General features: G+C 37.9%; 1 protein-coding gene across 2 annotated transcripts in view; it reads right to left on the bottom strand.

Moving 5' to 3' along the window:
* Window positions 1-249: 249 nt before the first annotated feature.
* LOC144683943 (forkhead box protein O1-like) overlaps window positions 250-7,796 on the bottom strand; it is a 42,636-nt gene continuing 35,089 nt past the window's right edge. The window contains exon 3 of one of the 2 annotated variants that reach the window (XM_078547553.1): window positions 250-5,537. The gene's annotated coding sequence lies outside the window, so the exon portion shown is untranslated. The remainder of the gene's footprint in view (window positions 5,538-7,796) is intronic. The other variant, XM_078547554.1, reaches the window with a different exon arrangement.

The raw sequence follows: 7,796 nt of genomic DNA, 5'->3' as shown, positions 1-7,796 counted from the left end.
TTAGCTGTGGTTAACATCTATATCCTGGTAGGATAGGTGGTGAGGAGAGGAAAAAAGGGGAAAAAAGCCAGGGTTGAAGTTTGTGCATCTGCATGGACTCAAGTTTAAGTACATGAGGAATGGATATTTGAACGAATTGCCAGAAGGTTGCCTCTTTAAGTCGACAATAGTTAGTGTTCGGCACAACAGCAAAGAAAAATCAGAGAAGGGAAGGGGGAGATGGGAAAAATATCAAAAGAAGGTCCACTCAAAAGATTTATAGCTTTTATTTGATTCTTGAAATTATATTTAGGGAGCAAAAAAGGAGTTACGGTGGTGAGGGGGAAATCAGAAAGAGGGGGAAAAAGAGCGAGGACCCAATGTCAAGTCTTACCAATAAGCCCCAGAACAGCTAAAGTTGGTGATCACTGCACGGTAATACATTTAAAAACAAAACCACATTAAGTTTGTGAAGTGGCCTTCTTTATGAAATGAGAAATATTTTTTTTACAGATGACATCACATGGTATATAACATATCACACTTGCATAAAATATACTTTAATGTTACAAACCCCGTGTACCAAAATAGTACCACATGGAACATTTGCATGAAAGTTTTATAGGTATAGAATACTCTTAAAAATGCATAATTTAAAAAAAAGTTACAGAGATAATAATGCACTTAGGCATTTTATGTAGAACTCTGCAAACACCATCAATCAATATACTGGTAAAAGGCAGACCTCATGGAACTTGCTGGTTATTCAACAATTTAACAAGTAAAGGAAAATGTTATTGCAAAGATACACTTTATCTTGGAAAATCAAACGCTTTAACAGATTATAAAAATGCATACTGTAACAAACTGAAAACTGTGCAGCTTTCAATTTCTTTATTTTTGTCCTCTCTCATCAGATTGCTGAGAGGGCAGGACAGCAAAGCATCTTTGCAATCCACATCTCACCAAAAGATGAAATTATGGTTAACTGCATGCACTGTCTTTGGAGGACTCTCTTTACTATACTCACCATAGGGGCAACTTTCTATGCAAGAGTCCCACTAACATTTTGTTTACAACATAAAATATGGGGACAAGAGGACACTAATACACACCAGAATTAACTGTATTTTATTAGCTATACTTAAAAGTGTGTCTCTATAAGATGTAGGATTATGCAGCAACTGTTTAATGGCTCTTTTAAAATTAGCAAAAAAGAGGCTCTAGGGGCTTCAGGATAGCACCAACGGTAGAACTACCTACATGCTGCATGTAGTTTCCCTCCCCTATGTAAAATGCAATTTTGATCCTTTCTTAGCTTCTCCTCTTTCTGCCCTAACCCTCAAATGTACCATCTGCAGCCGAAGGAAAAATTACAACTTGCTTCCATGCATCTGTCAAATGGTTTAATGCCAAGAGAAGTGCAAAAGCAACCTAGATGTCTATCAACTTCCAATGTTCGTTCAGCTGCTCAAAAAGGGGAGAACCCCTCAGCTTCTGATCGATACGACCCCCAGATCAAAGGCTGAAAACTTGCAGCACAACGAAATTGTGGGCATGAACCCACATTCTGCAGCATTGAAAAGAGTACCAAATGCACTTTCTTTCTACAAATGACTGAAAATCTGTACCCTTTCAGAACTCTATACATATACAAATGGGTGGACACCCCAGGGGAAAGGGAAGAGATGAAGGAGAGGCTAAGCCTGATTTTGTTATCCTGCATAATTAACAAAAAACAAAGTCACAGAGATCCATGGGAAACATCCAATGTTTCATTTAAGATTCAAAACGTAAAAAGATACTCGAAAAATACACACTGAATCTACAAAACTACTAATTATTGGATGCAGTACAACTTTATTTACAAGCAAAATCTGAAGTTAACTTAAACCAAGAATGGAAAAAAATGTAGTACTGTCATTTTATGTGATTTTTAAAAAAATGCAATCTGAAAATTAACGTAATCTGCGTAAACAAATGAATCTGGCATAATGCCTCTTCTGCAAGTCATATATGATCAATCCAAATAGTAAAAACAAAACACACTTGCCTTGTGCATTTTGACACTAGCATATATTCAGAATCACCCTGAGAGGTAAAGGCAGATTTTCATTGAGTAAAAGAACAGAGGCTTTAAAAACATTTGTTCCCAGCAACTAATTTTAGTGTTTTTTGTGGCACGTATTAACTGTCTCTAATCCCCAATAGAATAGTTTCATATAGACACACACACACACACACACACAAAAAAAAATGGTTCCAGACAATACACTCCAGTGATTGAGGCAAGCAGAATTGGGAATCAATTGCGATAGCATCCACTGAATACTCCTGTGCCTGTTCTCTGGGCAAAGCAAACTATCACAACCTCATCACGTCTGGCAGCAGCCTGCAGCACAAAAGCATGACAGCCATTCCAGGAAAGAAAATTTGTCAACTGAGGCTGGTGTGCCACAATGGCTATTAAACAAACATTTAGTAAAATCAGGAGATTGGGAAGCTCCTGTTTACCTCAGGTGCTGGCAATTTCCAATGGAGAGTATGGATCATTTCTAAGGCTGGTACTAGCTTGCCACAGGGCTTCCTCCACAATAAGGCAGGATACCCAATTACTTCAAAGATTATTTTCTTCTTTGGTAGTTTGGTAGAGAAAGCATTTGTTTTATTTTTTTTAAAGAGTGTAACTCGGCCTCAAAACATTTCTGGAAGTTGAAAAGTGGGTGGGGTGGGAAAGAAAGATGCAGAAGGGGAGTCCTAGAATTTCTTTCCAATATTCTTTTAATAATTGCTCATCAAAAATAATAGTGCTGACAAAAAGAACAATTTTCATTTTGAATATCCAATGCCAACACCAAGCTTTTCTGAGTTGGGTGCAGAGTAAAACCTAAGTAAAAGTGCCTCATCTCCATAACACCCCTACTCACCAAGAATGATATTCCTCTCCATTTTACACAACAGACATTTATGATCTGAGTGAGCTTCACAATTTAGTACTAAATTAGAGGGGTGTTTTGTGCTGCAAGTTCATGCTGAATATGAACTGATCAACACTGCCCAAAGTAATTCAAAGCCTTAGAGGCAAATGATAGACTTTCATTCCAATAGTCTAGTTGATGCGAGGTCAAACCAGAGAGTCAAAAAAAAAACAATATTGTCAAAACACTGTATCATCCAGTCCCTAATATCCATTGTGGCATTTACACTCATGACATCTAATACCTATAATAAATGGTATCTGCCAGTATCAAACAGTTAAATGAATCATATCTTTTTGGTTCAAATCACGCTGTAATTTCATCATTGCTCAAATCAGTTTCATAATTTCACTTTTGATATATACTGTATTTTGATTTTGCATGTAACAAAAGGACGTTAAAAAGGAGTGTGTTTCAAAGAAGTAATGAATACAATCCAGGATTCAGGAGGATGAGAGCAGTTGAGGTCATCTGAACACAGGCATGTGCCATATCAATATATATATATATGGCCACAGTACATAAAATTACCAGTCATCAATAAAGATTATTTCTTGATACAACATGCAGTGATTAGGTCACAATTCTTAATCCTTCAGTGTGAACATCATCACGCAATGATGAGGAGTGCATTAGCCTTGTGCAACTGCACCAAGAACATCCACTCAGAAATGCAACCCAAAACAGAATAAAGTCAATCCCATAAACTTCAGCGTGTATGTTATTAAAGAAATATCATAGACCCCCAGGAGTGCCTTCAAGGCAGTGGTCTCATTTCAGTATATAATGAGCAGCTATAAACTGCTCGAATTTCATCCTTGCAATTTATGAAGTCATCTTAAGACAATGACCTATAATCACTCCTGGGTATCTATTTTGTCCTATGCAACCTTCTCCCAGATAGCATGATGTTGATGTTAAACTGTTGTTTAAAGTTTAGGTAACTGCTTCATGAACAAAACAATTTATTCATCTTATAACAATTGCCTCAATCGAACATGTTTACTTATTCCTTCGCAACTGCTGGCATTAGTGTGACTTATGAACTTTTCTCCAATTAGTGAACTGTAGAATTGCACCTTCCACAACCTCAGGGCATTTCAAAGTGCTTTACAGCCAAATGAAGTCATTTTGAAGTGCATTCACTATTGTAATATAGGGAGATGTAGCAGCCAATCAATACTACATTGGAGTGTCAGACCGCATTATGTGCTCAAGTATAAGCCATGATTTAAGGGGAAACCAAATTACAGACTGGAAGGGGTTTTGTTACATTTATGTAACATTTACAAATTGCTTCCTACATGAAGGAAAGATTTTCAAATCTGTGAGCTTTCCCCACCATTTCTCCCAAATTAGACAGTATTACATTGTCAAGCCAAGTGACAAAGCATCCTCCCCACTCCTCCCAAACAAAGAATGAAACAACAAGCTATTCAACAGAATTTCCAAATTCACTGAAAAAGACTAACTTTAAATTCAATCTGTTAAAATGGAGTGGGAAGGGAGAAATAAAGAGAAACACTACGCTTGTTAAAGTCAAAGGCGGCCCATATAAAGCAGATTAAAATTAAATCTCAAAATAGCTTTGTATCTCATATTTTTGTTGTTGGTTTTAAAATATGATACTATTTTATAGGCTGGGGTATAACTATATGTTCTGGATTAGACTGATGTCATGGCAATGTGGGAAAGTCTAGATATGTTCCTTCTGGAACTCGGAACCTAAGCTATCTCAGTATTACTGAAATACATTGCACATTCCATCCCCGCCCCCCCCCCCACCCCGCCCTTCTCTTTCATTCTTATTTACTAACAGTTTTGTTTTTTCTCAATCTCAGCTGGACACAAATGTATGCCGAATACAACCGAAAGTGATGGGGAAGAAGAACGGGGTAATCCTCAGTCCACAGGCTCACTGCTTCGATGTGGTGTTTCACTTCATTTGCGATCTGTCCAACACAACAGCTTGAGCTCAATTATTCTTTTATTCTCATAATCGTGTCTCAATTTGACATGGTTTGAGTATTCTCTTGAAAATCCGGGTTGAATGACTTCTTTCCTTGTAGTGTTTTAATGCAAGTCCCAAAGGAAAACTTTGCTACATATTACTGTGTTTTTTTTTTGTTACATGTTCTGTACTTAAAAAATAGTTGAGAATATCATATCTATTTACTGTTATGATCCTATATATGTGAAGTCTTATTTTCATAATTCCAGATTGCTGCACCAAGAGAAATCACAGGGCAGGGGGGAAACATGACAAAAATAATAAACATCCCCATCAGTATGTTCAATTCCTTCTGAGAAGTTATTTGTAATGTAATAAAATTAGTCATTTTCAAATGGGCAGCATTGGCACAATGACATTCCAAACATCTCACCAAAGGTTATTTAGAATCTGTTCCATGCACTCTGGAAATTGGAATGCATGCCAGAGAAAATGCCTTCTTGGATAAACTCATCGTACACAGCTGAACAATGCGAAACCGGAACAGATGCTCAACTCCTGGATCACTTCAAAATAAAACATCAATTTGGAAGGAAGGTGATGGACTCAGCTGACGAACAGCAAACCTGCTACAGAAGAAAAAAAAGTCAGTGCATGGGAATCAAAGATTATGTTATTAAGTTATACATGTATTTTTATGAATCTTTTTCTATTTAAAATGTCACTGAGAGCAACAATGTGGTGCAGGCTCGTACATGTAGCTTGTCACAAAATTAGTTATTAAACTGAGCCATACTGCTGTGGGGAAGCAATCCAGTAAAAGCGAGTCATTTGCTCACATAAGGAAGGAAGGAAAATGAGAATGATAGAAAGGAATCCATTAATAACCACATTCACATAACTGTCTTCTGGATTATGTAACAAAATGGTATAGTCAAAAGACTGGGAACAGGTTCCCTATCGATCCTTTAAAGCAATGAACGCACACAGCATAGCTGCTGTAGAAACTTCTACTGCATCTGAGCCAGACACAATAATTCCCAGTTGGATGATGCATCCAGCATACAATGAAAATCACTAATAACCTCCTATGGACAGGAAGAATATGTAGGCACTGGAAAGATCAATTTCCAGGAATCAGCAATTAATTCTCAAGCTTCCGCAATAATTGTTGCAATCTTAACAATGACCTCGAAAGCTTAATGTTAAGGTCAAAAGTGATTACAAGGCTGTAACTTTATCATTTCCTCCATAGCAATGAACCACCCCCCAGCCCCACCTCCATCTGTAACCTCCACCATCTCTGTAACCACCACCAGCACCATGATCTTCTGAGAAATCAGTTTCTCCAACTCTGGCCTCTTGTATACCCCCAATTTATTTTGTTCCTCCACTGATGTCAATGTCTTCCGCTACATAGGCCCCAAGATATGGAATTCCCTCCCTTAACCTCTCCTGCCTCTCTCCTCCTCCAAGATACTCCTTAAAACCTACCTCTTTGATAAAACTTTTGGTTCCCAATCTTATGAAACTTACTGTCAAATTTTGCTTAATACGATCCTGTGAAGCACTTTGGGACATTTTACTACATTAAAAAGGTGTTATATAAATGCAAGCTGTTGTTGTAGCAAAGGATGAGAAGGGGTCATAAATAATTACACCAGAGTCTTGCGTATTGGTTCACAAAAGCCAACTGAACTATTTTTAGATTACAATCTGTAACCTTCTCTGAAATAATCATGATCCCATATACACAATTTATTTTATTAAAATCCTTAAAAATGGGTCAATTTTTTTAAAATTGGGAAATTATAATACTAACTTTATTGAAACAAATGAAGATTTAATTCCTGTAATTAAAAAGGACAATCTGACTTCTCCTATACCCCTCGCTCATTTTAGCCATCAACATGCAACCTCTGCCAAAGACAACCTCTGCTAGAATACTCACCTTTGCATTTCCGCTAACTGGAGTTAGCCAAGACCCTTAATCCAAGACTCAAATAAGCATTCTTGGTCATTTAATAGGCATATCAAATTCCACTTAGTTGAAATACTACTCCTGCAGCCTTTCACTTTCCCCAAACAGCAACAATGACAACTTGCTCCTTTAGATGTAGGAAATACTCAAAAAGCTTGGGAATGGAACTGCACTGATTCTTCAGAAGAGCTGGTGCTCGTTGGCCCTCCTCCTACTCTTATACTATTCTATGATTCATAGGGGAGAGAGCAAGAATAAACACTCGCCCAAATGAGAGATTAAGAAGAGTGAGCAATAACCAGGTAAAAGAAGCGGATTTTAAAAGGGGGACTTAATGAAAGGAAGGTGGAGACACAAGGATTTAGGCAGGGAATCCCAGACAGTGCTAACTGTGCCATACCTAGGTCCCAATGCTCGGTAAAGCAAGGGGCTGGAGTCAGAAGAACAGAGTTCAGGAGATACAATAGTTACAAAACTGATGGAGTATAAATCTATAAGTTATGAAGATAGGGGGTGGGGTGGGGGAAGACCATGGAGGAATTTAAAACAAAGCTTTTTTTTTTAAAAGTTTGAAGCATTGGGGACTAGAAGTCAATGTAAGTCAGCAAGGGCAGAGATGATGGACAACTGGGACTCGGTGTGGGATAAAATACAGGCAGCAGGATATTTAATAAAGTGAAGTTTACTTAGAGTGGAGGATGGGAGGCCAGCCAGAAGATCATTGGAATAATTGAATCTGAATGGGACAGCAGTAATGGTGAAGATTTCAGTAGCAAATGGGCAGAGGTGTATCGGTGTTGTGGTCTTTGAGATAGAGGGGATAAAGGATTAGAAGCTCAGCTCAGGATTGAACAGGATGCCAAGGCTGTCAACTGTCCAAGATAGTGGCCAGGGAGGGAAATGAAGT

The sequence above is a fragment of the Cetorhinus maximus genome, chromosome 8, assembly GCF_964194155.1.
Source record: "Cetorhinus maximus chromosome 8, sCetMax3.hap1.1, whole genome shotgun sequence".
In the NCBI taxonomy this organism is placed as follows: Eukaryota; Metazoa; Chordata; class Chondrichthyes; order Lamniformes; family Cetorhinidae; genus Cetorhinus; species Cetorhinus maximus.
Note: the sequence above shows the minus strand (reverse complement) of the source record. Positions and strands in the feature narration are given on the sequence as shown.